Source organism: Macaca fascicularis, chromosome 9, assembly GCF_037993035.2.
Source record: "Macaca fascicularis isolate 582-1 chromosome 9, T2T-MFA8v1.1".
NCBI classification, from domain to species: Eukaryota; Metazoa; Chordata; class Mammalia; order Primates; family Cercopithecidae; genus Macaca; species Macaca fascicularis.
Window position 1 is genome coordinate 62,554,439 of NC_088383.1, and position 15,688 is coordinate 62,570,126.

The 15,688-nt window shown below is 40.1% G+C and overlaps 2 long non-coding RNA genes across 2 annotated transcripts in view; both read left to right on the forward strand.

Moving 5' to 3' along the window:
* Positions 1-6,315: 6,315 nt before the first annotated feature.
* Positions 6,316-9,473, forward strand: LOC135964951 (uncharacterized). Its single transcript, XR_010577689.2, has 2 exons — positions 6,316-7,598; positions 8,949-9,473. It is a non-coding gene; the product is annotated as an uncharacterized lncRNA (long non-coding RNA).
* A 3,600-nt stretch (positions 9,474-13,073) lies between these two features.
* LOC135964952 (uncharacterized) overlaps positions 13,074-15,688 on the forward strand; it is a 53,243-nt gene continuing 50,628 nt past the window's right edge. The window contains exon 1 of the long non-coding RNA XR_010577690.1: positions 13,074-13,234. This is a non-coding gene — a long non-coding RNA (uncharacterized lncRNA). The remainder of the gene's footprint in view (positions 13,235-15,688) is intronic.

Sequence of the window (15,688 nt, forward strand, 5' to 3'; positions counted from 1 at the left end):
CTCTTTTAAAGGACCCCAGCCTCCATCTGGAGGACCAAGGTCCTTGTCTACAGGCCCCCTAAAGAGTATGGGGGAGCAGGGTTAAAGAATCCTAGAACAAAGAGAGAGAAAATGGGGGGGGGGTTGGAAGAGAGAGAGAGAGAGGGAGAAAAGAAAGAGGGAAAAAGGCAGAGAGAGGAAGAGACAGAAAGACAAACAGGGAGTCAAAGAGAGAGAGAGACAGAAAGTCAAAGAGAGAAAGGAAGACAGAAAGAGAAGTAGTAAAGAGAAAACAATGTATCCTATTCCTTTAAAAGCCTGGGTAAATTTAAAACCTACAATTGATAATTGAAGATCTTCTCCACGATGCTATAACACTCCAATACCACCTTGTTGTCAGTGTAAACAAGGGCATAGCCTGAAAGCACTGAGGCCACTGACAACCCATAGCCTTCCTATCAAAAATCCTTAACCCAGCAACCCGCAGATGGCCCAAATTCATTCAATCTGTAGTGGCAACTGCTTTCCTAGCAGAAGAAAGTAGAAAAATAACTTTTAGAGGAAACCTCATTGTGAGCACACCCTTGCTCACCAGTTCAGAACTATCCTAAGGAAAAAAAAAAAAAAAGGCGAAAAGGTAGTTTACTAACCCCAAAATCTTAAAGTATGGGACTATTTTGTTAGAAAAAGAAGATTTAACATTAACCACTGATAATTCCCTTAACCCAGCAGGTTTCCTAACAGGGGATCTAAATCTTCATTAATTACCATACAAAGGTCTGACCAAACCTAGGAGAAACTCCCTTCAGGGAGTTTCTGATAGTTCCTCACAGGTGACTGAGGGAAAAAGACACAATGGGTATTCAGTAAGTGATAAGGAAATTCTTGTAGAAGCAGAGTTAGGAAAATTGCCTAATAATTGATCTGCTCAAACATGGACCTGTTTGCACTCATCCAAACCTTAAAGTACTTACAGAATCAGGAAGGAGCCATCTATACCAATTCTAAGTTAATATGGACTGAACTATGTCTTATGCTAAAACACTGGAAGGATAATGAAAAGACTAAACATATAGGAAAAAGCATCAAATGATAAAATATTGCTGTTTTATTTGGACTCAGGGACCCATCCTCAAACCCTCAATGTTTTGACCAAAGTTTAGTTCAGATGAGAATGTAATGTGTCAGTTTCTAATCCAATATATTAATGATAAAAGTCCAGTGTTTCAAGAAGAACTAGGCTATGCTCTTTGTTGGAGGTAAGGACCTGCCCTTTCAAAGAATAATTGAAATCCCAAACTTACAAGGTTTTCAACAAAAGTAAAATTTGCTAAAAGTTAACAGTGTAACATGTATTATCCTAACTTCTGATCTTGTGGCCTTAAATAGTCTAGTCCACAGAAATGAAGAAAGTTTGCTTTGGAAAAGAATGGTTATCATCTTTGAGAATAAAAAAAAAAGGCGGCGGGAGGGGGGTAGAAAATATGTAAAAAGGAATGTTATATGGTAAATTCTTGTCCTAAAAATAAATTAGCTGGTTGTTTAAAAAAAGGAATGTTTGCAACAAGTCAGAAAGTTGAGGCATGTCGAAGAATTGTCTGTAAAAGTTGTGAAAAAAATATTATAAAAGGGAATTTATGCAAGAAATGTTGTATAACTTAAAAGTAATTCAGTCTCCTGAACGTAAAACTATTGAAAAAAGTTTATGTACAAGGTGTATAAGGAAAGTAAAATATACCTTTGGTAAAAGGATTATAAGGAGGCATAAGAATGTGGATTTTTACCTACGTTAAAAGGTTAGAAAAAAATTTGTTTTAACAGTTTAAGCTAGTTTTGAAATGTTAATTGTAAAGGAAGTTCTGTGTATAAACATATTGGCTAAAGTTAAAGCGGTATCATCCAATTTTTCTGTGAACTGGACAGTAAAATAAAAGCACAACAGGTTTTTCTTAAAGCACTAACCTGCTCTTTAACACAAATATAAAAGGTTGAAAAGAGTCTATAAAAATCTTACCTTATGGCCAGACATTAAAATCAGATAAATATGTCTATAAGGTTTTATTACAATTGACTTTAACATTAATAACACACTAATATAAAGGTGAAATTTAGCTTATCTGGTATAAAAATCATACAGGAATCATTGTCAAATACAAAATGGTGTTTGGCTTTTTTTAGTCTAAAAACTGATAAAAATAGGTGCTAAAGGAAATTTCTCAGTAAGAAGGCACCAAGGACTAGAAAGTCCACTGCTCATGTCCCCACATTTAAAACAAAAGGTCGATTTCTTAGAAATTATATACTTGGTTTATCTTCCACTTTACTTTCCGTCAAAACTGAAAGTCTTTTAGCGCAGGTACCACCCCTGGAATTTCCAGTAAACCAGCACCAGCCTGAAGATCACGTTCTCATCAAAGGGTGGAAAGAAGGAAAACTTGAGCTATCCTGGGAAGGACCCTACCTTGTGCTGCTAATCACTGAAACTGCTGTTCATACAGTGAAAAGGTGATAGACTCATCACACCTGAGTCAAGAAAGCGCTGCCCCCTCCAGAGTCGTGGACCATAGTCCCAGGGGAAAACCCTACCAAACTAAAGCTAAGAAAAGTTTAACTCTCTTCCATCTATTCTATTACTCTTTCTTCTTTCCTCACTCTATTGCTGACCATCTAGTTATTAACATAACAAAGTCAATTTCGCCTCAAACTATTGCATTCAATGCTTGCCTTGTTATACGCTGTGGGGACTTACCAAGTCAAAGACAGCTCTCTACTTCAGAAAAGTACTTCTGTCCCTCCTGACTTTCCTCAGACTGGGCATTAGTAAACTAGGACCATTTAATCTGGGGAGATTTCGATGAAGACCCCAGTGCCAACCAGAAGTCTTGCCCCCCCCCGATGTAGAACTTTCATGCCATAGTTGGTCCAACATTCTGTGGACCACTAAAGAACAAGAATGGATTGTCCCAACCAGTTTTTGTAATTTCCTAAAAGCATACATTCATTTTACTAGAGGGACAGCCCTTCCCCCTAACTGTCAGCTAAACCAGCACAATTCTATACAGGTTATTATCTCAAACCCTCAAAGTTCTTCCCCTTTTCTAAGCCGGTTCCCTTTTTTAAGCCAGTTTTATGGTATAGGGGCTGAGGTTTCAGGGACAAACCCTATTAGATTCGTTTCTTTGACCTCCCACCACCTGCACCTTCCTCTAAGCCTTCTTCTAAAACCTCTCACAACAGAACAATTGCTCCTCATCCATCTAACAACAAGACCAAGATAGCTGTCATAAAAGTTAAAGACTTAAAACAAACTTTGGCAGTTGAGACAGGATACCAAGATGGAAATGCCTGGTTGGAATGGGTAAAATATTCCATCCGCACGTTAAACAAAAGCAATTGTTATGCTTGTGTGCATGGCAGGCCAGAGGCCCAGATTGTCCCCTTTCCACTAGGGTGGTCCTCCAGTCGACCAGGTATGGGCTGCATGGTAGCTCTTTTCCAGGATCCTACAGCCTGGAGTAACAAGTCGTGCCAAGCTCTCTCTCTCTGCTATATCCTGAAGTCCAGCACCCTGCAGGTGAGCCCCCAAGGGCCATCCAGCTTCTGTCTCCCAACACTAAGTTCACTTCATGTCTCTCATGACAAGGAGGAAACTTTGCATTTTTTGGAGACCTGAAGGGATGCAGTGAGCTTAAGAATTTTCAAGAGCTTATCAATCAGTCAGCCCTTGCTCATCCCTGAGTGGATGTGTGGTGGTATTGTGGTGGACCTTTACTGGACACTCTGCCAAATAACTGGAGTGGCACTTCTGCTTTAGTCCAATTGGCTATCCCTTTCACCCTGGCATTTCATCAACCAGAGGAAGGAAAAATAAGACATCATAAAGCTAGAGAAGCCCCTTATGGGTCTGCCAACTCTCACGTCTATTTAGACACAATTAGAGTCCCAAGGAGAATACCAGATCAATTTAAAGCCCTAAATCAAATAGCTGCAGGATTTGAGTCAATATTTTGGTAGGTGACAATTAATAAAAACGTAGATTGGATAAACTACATCTACTACAACCAACAGTGATTTATTAACTACACTAAAGTTGCTGTTAAAGGAATAGCTGAACAATTAAGGGCTACTAGCCAGATGGCTTGGGAAAATAGGATAGCTTTAGACATGCTATTAGCAGAAAGAGGAGGAGTTAGCATCATGATTAAAACTCAATGTTGCACCTTCTTCCCAAACAACATCACCCCTAATGGAAGTATAACAAAGGCAATGCAAGGTCTGACTGCTCTCTCCAATGAGTTAGCCAGCAACTCAGAGGTAAATGACCCCTTTACAGGATGGCTGAAAAAGTGTTTCAGTAAATGGAAAGGAGTAATAGCCTCAATTCTTACTTCCCTCACAGCCTTAATGGGTGTACTTATCTTGTCAGGTGCTATGTCATACCATGCATCCATGGGTCAATGCAGAGGCTCATAAAAATGGCACTTACTAAAACCTTCCTTAACTATCCATCACCTGATCCAGAGAAGCTGCTTCTTTTGAAAAATCAAGCAAAACAACTAAGCCAAGATATGTTTAAAAAGTTTGAAAAGAAAGCTGTAAGGAAATGCAAGGGGAGGGATTGTTAGATATGAGTTCCAAATTTATTTTCAAAGAATCAATATGTCAGTATTTTCAATTCTTTATCTTCTACTTTTAAACTTAACTTCCTCATAAAGCAACCTTTTTCGATTACCTGCTCCACCTTGACTCATTCCAATTACCTGCTCCACCCTGACTCATTCCGATTACCTGCTCCACCCTGACTCATTCCGATTACCTGCTCCACCCTGACTCATTCCGATTACCTGCTCCACCCTGACTCATTCCGATTACCTGCTCCACCCTGACTCATTCCGATTACCTGCTCCACCCTGACTCATTCCCATTACCTGCTCCACCCTGACTCATTCCGATTACCTGTTCCACCCTGACTCATTCCGATTACCTGCTCCACCCTGACTCATTCCGATTACCTGCTCCACCCTAACTCATTCTGATTACCTGCTCTGTCATAACCATTTTTGCCGCCAAACCACTCTTGCCCGTCACTCTCTTTAAGTTAGCCAATTGGAATTAGCTTAGCCTGTGCGGCCTAACCCTAGCCAATAGGGGAATGACACAGCAGCGGGCCCATGTGTGTCAGGGATAAGAACCCTTTCCCCTCCCTTGTCCAAGTGTGTGTTCACCATTGCTCCATCTGTAAGGGCTCACCCTTCTATAGAAGTACCTTCTCTTTCTGAGAATTAAAATAAAATTTTATATTCGAGTGCTATTTCTTTTGCGGCACCAAAACTTTAACAGTTAAGTGTTTCCCTGAGTTCTGTGAGTCACCTATTAAGTTATCAAACCCACGGAGAGAGGGTTGTGGGAAGCCCAATTTATAGCTCGTCAGTCAGAAGTATCTGTCTCCAGGGAGATAGTATCATAATTGAATTGAATTATAGGACACTCAGTTGGTATTGAAAGAAAGCAAAATATTTCCTCCCCAAATATTGAGAATTGTTAAGTTAAAGGAAAACACTGCATCAGCATCTATCTGCCTGATGGCAGGACATGGATCTTTCCTTACTAGGGACAACACTTGCTTATCAGCCCAGAGAAGACACCAGCAGGTACTAGAGGAATCGGGAACACATTTTACTATCTTCCCACATTTTCCTTTCTTTTAAAAGACTGGAACTGCTCCCTTTTTTGTCTTGTCACCATGCAGGATTTATGGTTCTTTAACAGCTGAGGTTAATAAACCTCTGCTTGTTTTTCTTTTGTTAATCTGACTTTTGTTTTCAGGAGAGTGTCTCAACTAAGAACCTAAAAAGGGAAAGAAAAAAAAAATGTTTTCTCCCCTACAATTTGGCAATCCAGCCAGGAGAAACAGAGACACTCTGTAGCAGGCCAGATTTCTGTTAGCAACCAGAGCAGCCAGTTACCACTAACCCTTTACTATAATTCTGATGACTGCATAAGTTAAACATTAAAGAACTGGAGAAACTGGTGTCTGAGTATGAGGGCTGGAATGAAAAAACAAACACATTAAGACCCCATCTGGGTTTTCTCAGACCCTAAAGTCTGATTGAGTGATAAAAGCATTCTTACACATACACCTTGTACCATAGCCCACTTAAGACTAAGACACTTTCCAAAGCTCTAGAATGTTATATATAAAGTTTCGGTGCTGCAAAAGAAATAGCAATTGAATGTAAAATTTTCTTTTTAATTCTCAGCGAGGCAAGATACTTCTATAGAAGGGTGCACCCTTACAGATGGAACAATGGTGAACGCACACTTGGACAAGGGAGGGGAAAGGGTTCTTATCCTTGATGTGAAACTAGGCCTCATAATTCCTAAGCCTCATAAAATTTAGAAAGCTTGGCCATCATGAAACTTAAACCCCAGATGGCCACGGATAGCCCCCCGATGTTCCCAGAACCCAAACAGAAAGACAATTCCGGGAAATAGCCTCATGGGGTCCCACCCTGATAACCTCATGGGGCCCCACCCTGATAGCCTCATGAGGTCCCACCCTGATAACCTCATGGGGTCCCACCCTGACTCAATGTCCCCGATGTTCCTGGAATCAGCAATTCCAGGAAGGAACCTCCTAAGGTCCCGCCCCAACCAATCAGAACAAGATACCTTGCTCAGGCCATAGACAGACCCAATTACCACGCGCCTAAAGCTTTGTTTGAATTTCGCGCCATAAGCTGTGTTTGAACTTGTGTTTGCCTATATAAACAACCTGTAACAAGCACTCGGGGTCCCAGGGCCAACTTAGAGCTTGGGACCCTAGCGCGCTAGTAATAAATAACTCTCTACTGTGAATCTCGTGTCGGTGATCCTTCGCGGCGACCCCTGCCCGGGGGGGAATCGACAGTTCGGTTCCAACAGATGCATGTGGCCCCTGCTGCTGTGTTGTTCCCCTGCTGGCTAGGGTTAGGCCACACAGGCTAAACTAATTCCGATTGGCTAATTTAAAGAGAGCGATGGGGTGAGTGGTTTGGCGGGAAAAGTGGTTATGACAGAGCAGGTAATCGGAATCAGTCAGGATGGAGCAGGTAATCGGAATGAGTCAGGGTGGAGCAGGTAATCGGAATGAGTCAGGGTGGAGCAGGTAATCTGAATGAGTCAGGGTGGAGCAGGTAATTGAAAAAGTTTGCTTTATGAGGAAGTTAAGTTTAAAAGTAGAAGGTAAAGAATTGAACATAGTAACATATTGATTCTTTGAAAATAAATTTAGAACTCATATCTAACAACAAAAAACTTTCCAGACCACAGACGCTAGTTAAAGATTAGATGCAGATTGAATGAAACACTCCTGCTTGTAGTGCACTCCCACACGTTGGCATAGAACTTAAAATGTACGTAAGTATTGGAGCAAAACCTGTAACTTTGAGTTGGCCTGGTGAGTTTCCCTGATCTTCTCCCTGTAACCAGTTGCAGAAATAAACTCCCTTCTTACTCAGTCTGTTCGCTTCTTGTTACTAGACCAGGAGAACAAGTAGCCAAACCTTGTTTGTCCAGGAACAACTCCACTCACTCCATGATAGAATCCTGGGAGAACTGGCAGATACCAGCAGAAAACGGTAAGGTTTCTTTCTCATCCTTTCCTTTCCAGGTCGAGATTGACCCAAAAAAAAAAAAAAATATATATATATATATATATACACACACACACACACACACATATTATATATATGTGTACACACACACACTCATATATGTGTATATATATAATTAGTTCTTCAAATTTGTGACTCTTGTGGATTTGCCCACTTGGTAATCGGGATTTTTAGTTTTCTAACTATGGTCTTTGTTTTCCTTGTCTCTGTCTCTTTGTGTGGTTTGTCATAAGGAGGAAAATCATAATAAAATTTTCTTTTGTCTTATTTTATTTCTTGAGAAGTGTGGCTTTGCAACCAGCAAATTTATTCTCTAGTTTCTGACACTCTGCCAGCATAAGTTCCTGGGCTTCTGTCAGGCAGCCAACTGAGAGTCCAGCTGGGGGACCGAAATGTCTGTCTAAATGTGCTGGCTCTTGGGAATTTGTCTTAATTGTCTCAACCTTCATTGTCTTGCTAATAATGAGGGTCTTTACTTTCTTAGGCCATCTTTGGAAAAACTTCAGATCCTGAAAGAGATTGCATTTTTCCACCCTGTTTGGGGACATAATTGTTGTGTCTGGTTGTCAGTCATAAAAAGCTTACTGGTTTTAAGTCACAATTAAATTAGGTATACCTTTGGGAATTTAGGCTTTTGTATCTAAAAGTATTTTTTTTTTTTCTTTTTTAAAGAAAGCCCCCTCAGTTCCTTGGAGTTGTAAATCTTACCATGTCTTTGAAATGTTAACATCCAGGGCATTAGCTAAGCAGCAGTCCTTCTGAGATCTGATTTAAAACAAGAGTTAATTTAAGAAAGGAAAAGCCAAGAAACAGGAATGTTTGCTCTTTGCCCAGTTAAAATCTGATAAAAAGACTTTTTAAGGAACTCTATAGTTAAAAGTTTACTTTATTAAAAGCTGATACTTAGACTATATACGCATACATATATATTCTTAAGGCCTCTGTTCTCTCTCTAGAAAGGCTTCTCGGTAGACTAACTTCCTTTCTTCTTAAACCTTTGCCAATCATATGTGCTTCCTCTGTCTGTTTCTCCTCTTAACATAATTTTTGCCTCAAAGACTTGTTCTTCCATTTACTTCTGTCTGTCCCTCTTTCCTCTTGCCACCCTCCGTGCCACATGAGGTGACCTAAAGAAGATTTCTAAAAGCCCTGGTACCTCTTGAGAAAACAGAAAGAGCTCCACAGACTCTTCTTTTTTAGGAGAACTTCTGTTTTTCCTCATGGAATCCCAAGAGTTGTGAAAGGACAGGTTTCTCTTAGGTCTAAAGCTCCACTGTCTTTTACGTTGAACTCCTTGATCTCGTTGGCTTTTAGATACACACATATGTGTGACGGTTAATATTAAGCATCAATTTGATTGGACTGAAGGATGGAAAGTACTGTTCCTGGTGTGTCTGTGAGGATGTTGCCAAAGAAGATTAACATTTGAGTCAGCGGACTCAGAAAGGCAGACCCACTCTCGATCTGGGTGGGCACCGTCTAGTCAGCTGCCAGCATGGCTAGGATAATGCAGGCAGAAGAACATGGAAGGACTAGACTTGCTGAGTCTTCTGGCCTTCATCTTTCTCTGGTGCTGGATGCTTCCTGCTCTCAAACATCAGACTCCAAGTTCTTCAGCTTTTGGACTCTTGGACTTACACCAGTGGTTTGCCAGGGGCTCTCCAGCCTTTGGCCATATGCTGAAGGCTGCACTATGGACTTCCCTACTTTTGAGGCTTTGAGACTTGGACTGATCCACCACTGGGTTCCTTGCTCCTCAACTTGCAGACGGCCTATTGTGGGACTTTACCTTGTGATCATGTCAGTCAATTCTCCTTAATAAACACTCCCTTTATATAACTGCTGACCTCAAGTGATCTGCGCGCCTTGGCCTCCCCAAGTGCTGTGATTACAGGCATGAGCCACCATGCTCGGCCGAACTTAAAAAAAAATATCCTGGCTTATTTTAATTGATAAGCACACATTTATCTTTTTTTTTTTTTTTTTTTTTTTTGAGACGGAGTCTCGCTCTGCCGCCCAGGCTGGAGTGCAGTGGCCGGATCTCAGCTCACTGCAAGCTCCGCCTCCCGGGTTCACGCCATTCTCCTGCCTCAGCCTCCCGAGTAGTTGGGACTACAGGCGCCTGCCACCGCGCCCGGCTAGTTTTTTGTATTTTTTAGTAGAGACGGGGTTTCACCGTGTTAGCCAGGATGGTCTCGATCTCCCGGCCTCGTGATCCGCCCGTCTCGGCCTCCCAAAGTGCTGGGATTACAGGCTTGAGCCACCGCGCCCGGCCGCACACATTTATCTTAATTTGGTACCATATAGACAATATACAAATATATGTATAGACATATACATACATGTAGACATAACATATACATACATATATATGTGTGTATCTATATATGAAGTCTTCTGTTAGTTCTGTCCCTCTAGAGAACCCTAATACAATGAGTATTATAAATTAAATAAATAGGCCTGGATATTTTTTAAGTTTGGCTGGGCACGGTGGCTCATGCCTCTAATCCCAGCACTTTGGGAGGCTGAGGCAGGTGGATCACAAGGTCAGGAGTTTGAGACCAGCCTGGCCAACATGGTGAAATCCTGTCTCTATGAAAAATACAAAAATTAGCCAGGTGTGGCGGTACGTGCCTATAGTCCTAGCTACTGGGGAGGCTGAGGCACGAGAATCGCTTGAACTCGGGAGGCAGAGGTTGCAGTGAGTTGAGATTGCGCCACTGCACTGCAGCCTGTACTACAGAGCAAGACTCTTTCTCAAAAAAGAAAAGAAAAAAAAAACCAACAAAAACCAAAAAAACCCCACCAGAAACAAACAAACAAAACCAAATATTTTTTAAGTTCGTATGACTTAGGTAAATCATTTGGTAAATAAGATGAGATTAGTATTGTTGGGGTTAATAAGGATAATTATGTTCTGGGTAACAGCAAAACATACATGTATTTGACTTTTAAAATTCTTGCTTTTATAATACTTGCCTAACATACAGTCATATGCAAATGGTTAATGAAAAATTTAACTTGAGATGATAGCTAGATTTGTGTAATGTCTTATAAGAATTTTTGGCCGGGCGCGGTGGCTCAAGCCTGTAATCCCAGCACTTTGGGAGGCCGAGACGGGCGGATCACTAGGTCAGGAGATTGAGACCATCCTGGCTAACACGGCGAAACCCCGTCTCTAAAAACACAAAAAATTAGCCGGGCGAGATGGCGGCGCCTGTGGTCCCAGCTACTCGGGAGGCTGAGGCAGGAGAATGGCGGGAACCCGGGAGGCGGAGCTTGCAGTGAGCTGAGATCCGGCCACTGCACTCCAGCCTGGGTGACAGAGCGAGACTCCGTCTCCAAAAAAAAAAAAAAAAAAAAAAAAAAAAAAATTTTTAAACATAATCGTTAAATAAAATAGATATAAATGAGATAAATAAACTACGTGGATATAAAAAAAGAAAGAGAATCAAAAATTTGTAAGAGATTATAAAAAGTTTATAGATATCTTATCTTGTCTGGTCAATGTTAATTAAAATTGGATGGGTTGGGTATGGTGGCTCATGCCTGTAATCTCAACACTTTGGGAGGCCAATGTGGGCAGACTGAGCCCAGGAGTTTGACAACAGCCTGGGCAACATGGCAAAACCCCGTCTCTATCAAAAACAAAAAAACGAGGTGGGGCGCAGTGGCTCACACCTGTAATCCCAGCACTTTGGGAGGCCAAGGTGGGTGGATCACCTGAGGTCAGGAGTTCGAGACCAGCCTGACCAACATGGTGAAACCCTGTCTCTACTAAAAATACAAAAATTAGCCAGGCATGCTGGTGGACGCCTGTAATCCCAGCTACTCGGGAGGCTGAGGCAGGGGGAATTGCTTTAACCCAGGAGGCAGAGGTTGCAGTGAGCCGAGATTGCACCATTGCACTCCTGCCTGGGTGACAAGAGTGAGACTCTGTCTCAAAAAAAAAAAAAAAAAGAAAGAAAAAACCGAGCCAGGCATGGTGGTGCATGCTTGTAGTCCCAGCTATTTGGGAGGTTGAGGTGACAGAATTTCTTGAGGGGAAGTCGAGGCTGCAGTGAGCCCTTATTGTGCCACTGCACTCCAGCCTGGGTAACAGAGTGAGATCTTATCTCAAGAATAAAAACAACAAAAAAAGAAAAGATTAGATGAATTTGTTTGTAAGGTTTTATTAAAATTAGGTTTAATATTAATAATACTCTGATAAAAAGCTAAAATTAGGTTCTTCTTTTAAACAAGGTTTTTATATATATATATAATATTAATAAGAGATAATAAAAAACTTAGGTTCACCTTTTGAGTAAACTGCAAAAACAGAAGAGGGAAGTGTTTGCTACATGCTGTCTGTATTAGATCTTTTGTTTAAAAAATTGAGTCTTCTCTCTATCAAAGAGTAAAGGTTTTCACTTCCTGAAATTTTTAAATTATCACTTTGGCTAAATGAATGATTATTATGCCACAGCAACCTGTAATCCTATTTTGATCAAGAGTTTTAAACTTCTGATATATTTGACAGCCTTCCTAAAATCAAATTTCCAAGTATAAATTAGATCTTTTTGACCTCAAACCAACTTTTGAACATTCAAAAAAAGAGCCCTTTGGAGTCAAAAGAGACATATTAGGATTATTTGGTATGTTAAATTGTATAGGAGACATTGTCAAATACAAATCATGTTTAACTCTCTTTGAGTTATATTTGCATAAATGTGTTATTAATATGTGTTCCCAAACACATGAGTTTTCTAAAACAAAAAATTTTGATATGTCTTGGTATATGTTATCAGTTATAATTCTGATTGCTAAGTTAAATTATATGCCACAAAATTAACCAAATTTCCTTGTCAATTGCATCTTTATAGCTATTCTAAGTCTTTTCTCATCTACAGACAATTATTGTTTTACTTTATTTTCCTCAAAAGGCAGTTTACAATTGGCTACATTCTAAAATTTGCTGCTTCTTCAAGGAAATTCATAGGAAAGGATCATGGCAAGTACTCTTGAAGTTAATTTTCAATAAACTTAGAAATCACATCATTAGACGAGGTAAAAACTTTCAGAAAGAAACTAATGGGTTCATAAAGATTACTAACCCATTGTGGAGCGAAACAAGAGTTAATTACATGGGACTTAACCAACAAAAGACCAAAATGATTTTTTTAGGGACTTCTTTTTAGTGTAAATCATTGTTGATTCCTTTTATGGTTTGTTTTCCAAAGTCAAGAACACTTATTTTTATTTTTTAAAGCTATTTATAACTATTTAAAAAAGTTATAAATTTGGGTAAATTATACTTTTTGAACAAACTTAGAATATTTACCTTTCTTTGTACCTGATCTCTCCAGAATTTAGAAATTATCTGTGAATATTTTTGTTTTATGACAATATAGTTATTTGCATAAGTTCAATAACTGTTTGCTTTTTTCATTGCAGAACTATTGGAAACACAGGTTACATTACCAAGGTTTTGACTGGGATGTCGTATTTTCAAGTATAACCATACTGCTTTAAGGAATTAAGGCCAACTTTAAAGAGCCATTCAAGCTCTTGGAAGAACTGTCCTAAGACCTTGTTTCCAAGATTCCCTTTCTAGCTTTGGGGTAAGTAAAAATGTCACTTTCTGACAGGCCAAGGAGCCCCAGAATATTTTGGGGACCTCAAAAAAATTAACCTAGGTACTACAGGTAAAATCAAATGGTGAATTCATGGTGTAGCTTCCTATCCTGGAGGGGCTTTTAAACGTCTAATCTGATATTCCTTATGATAAGCTTCAGGAAAACAGATTTAAAAAGAGCCTGTATAGCTAACTACTACTCTTGCTCCACTTTATACAAATAATCAGGCCAAGTAGAATAAGACCACAACTTGTTTTACAATTAAATTAGTCTTATTATAAATATATTTAGTAAAAATGGGGGTAACTGTAAAAAAATTGTAACGCAAAAGAAAACTACAGTACATCTGTCATTAGATTTTAGCCCTGTCATTTTTTAGTTTAATTATCTAGACTAAATCCTGAACTTTCAGTTTTCTCCAATATTTGGCTACAACTCTCTAAACTAGCATTTCTAATTTTTTTCCCACTCTTCTGTCTTAAAAATCACTAGAAATTTAAAATATGTCTTTCCTAAAGCCATGTAAGCTAAAGTTAGACAACTTGATATAAACTTCGGAGAAATGACATAATAATTTATTCTTAGACGGAAAGTTCACTAAAATATCTCATACAAACTACAATCCAAGAAAATTTGTCAGATTACCTTTGTTTACTTCCATTCCAACAAGATACTCTGAACACAAATCTAAAAATCTTCTCAGCTGAGTGCCCTCCAGAATCAGATTAGTTTGTAGACTGCTTCAGACATTAATCTTTGTTTTTCTTTTGCTTCTATAGAAGTACAGCTTTCTAAATGCTTGTTTGCCTATACCACATAGAAAACTAATATGATGATGGCCGGGCGCAGTGGCTCAAGCCTGTAATCCCAGCACTTTGGGAGGCCGAGATGGGTGGATCACGAGGTCAGGAGATCGAGACCATCCTGGCTAACACGGTGAAACCCCGTCTCTACTAAAAATACAAAAAACTAGCTGGGCGAGGTGGCGGGCGCCTGTAGTCCCAGCTACTTGGGAGGCTGAGGCAGGAGAATGGTGTGAACCCGGGAGGTGGAGCTTGCAGTGAGCTGAGATCCCGCCACTGCACTCCAGCCTGGGCTACAGAGCTAGACTCTGTCTCAAAAAAACAAAACAAAACAAAACAAAAAACACTAATATGATGAAAACCCACCTACAACATCACCTCCTGGAATGAGACACAGCTTTTCAACTGAATTGACTGTTCTCAGGACTAAAAGATTATTTCGATAGGGTATGGGACAATGTACCCAAACTTGTTCTTTTCTCTGGTTCCATGTTTTTTCCGTATTTGCCAATCCCTTGTCTCAAAACCTCTAACTCAAATCTCTCCAGAGCTACCAACTTAGATTTTTAATATGTAAAACTTTCTGAAAGTAACGTTTCAAAATGGGTCTGAAGGAAACTAAAATATTTCTCCCCCAGATATTGGGTATTATTAAGTTAAAGATACTGCAAAGGCATTGGAACACTCTGTTCCAGCCTCTATTTGCCCAGTGGATAAATCTTTCCTTACTGAAGACAATACTTGCTTATTAACCCAGAGAAGGAGGCACAGGCACCAGGGGAACCTGGGAACAGGTTTTACTATTTGCCCACATTTGAATGCCTTTTAAAAGACTGGAACTGCTGTCTACTATGTCTGTTCACTATATAGATTTATGTATATTTGTTAAAATGCTATTCAAGCCTGGCCCCAAGCCACTGCCTTGTGAGAAAAATACTCTTGAACGGAGGCCTCTCCTGTGTGATGAGCACAGCATGTGTTAATACACTTCTACATGCTTTTCTTTTGTTAATCCGATTTCTATACTTTCAGGAGAGTGTCTCAGCTAAGAATCTAAAAGAGAAAGAAAAAAATATGTTTTCTCTCCTACAGTGTCTGCTGGACATTTGGTGTGGGAAGAAAACCCTCCGCACATCTGGTCACAGAAGCATTCTGTGTTGAGTGTGTGAGTAGGAGGAGAAAAACTCTTCCTTTCAGAGCCTGTTTTCTCTGGGATGATTCTTCCCCCTTCCTGTGCTCTGCATTGCAGGGGACTGGTCATGTGGGCTGCATTTCCTAGGCCTCTGTTTTACTGGCTTCTGGTCAGGTTCAATCAATGAAATACAGGAGGAATGAAGAAATCAGGGTATGAGTCTCCTATCCCCATGCCTCTAGTGGAATCTGACAGTGTCTGTGTCTTCTTTGTGGCTCTAGTTTCTTCTAGGTGACCTGGCCATGTCTGGGATCTGCTAATATTGCCACCTGCTTTGTCCCTCAGGCCTAAGGAAGGCTGTGAATGTCCACTGTCTGTAATGCCTGTGTTGCCTTTCACCCTTGTTTGGTTCTCATTTCTTCCATTATTTATGCAACTAATTTGCTCCATTTAACTCCCCAAGTTTAAACGCTTACAGTGCTTTCTGTTTTCTTCTTGGAAAAC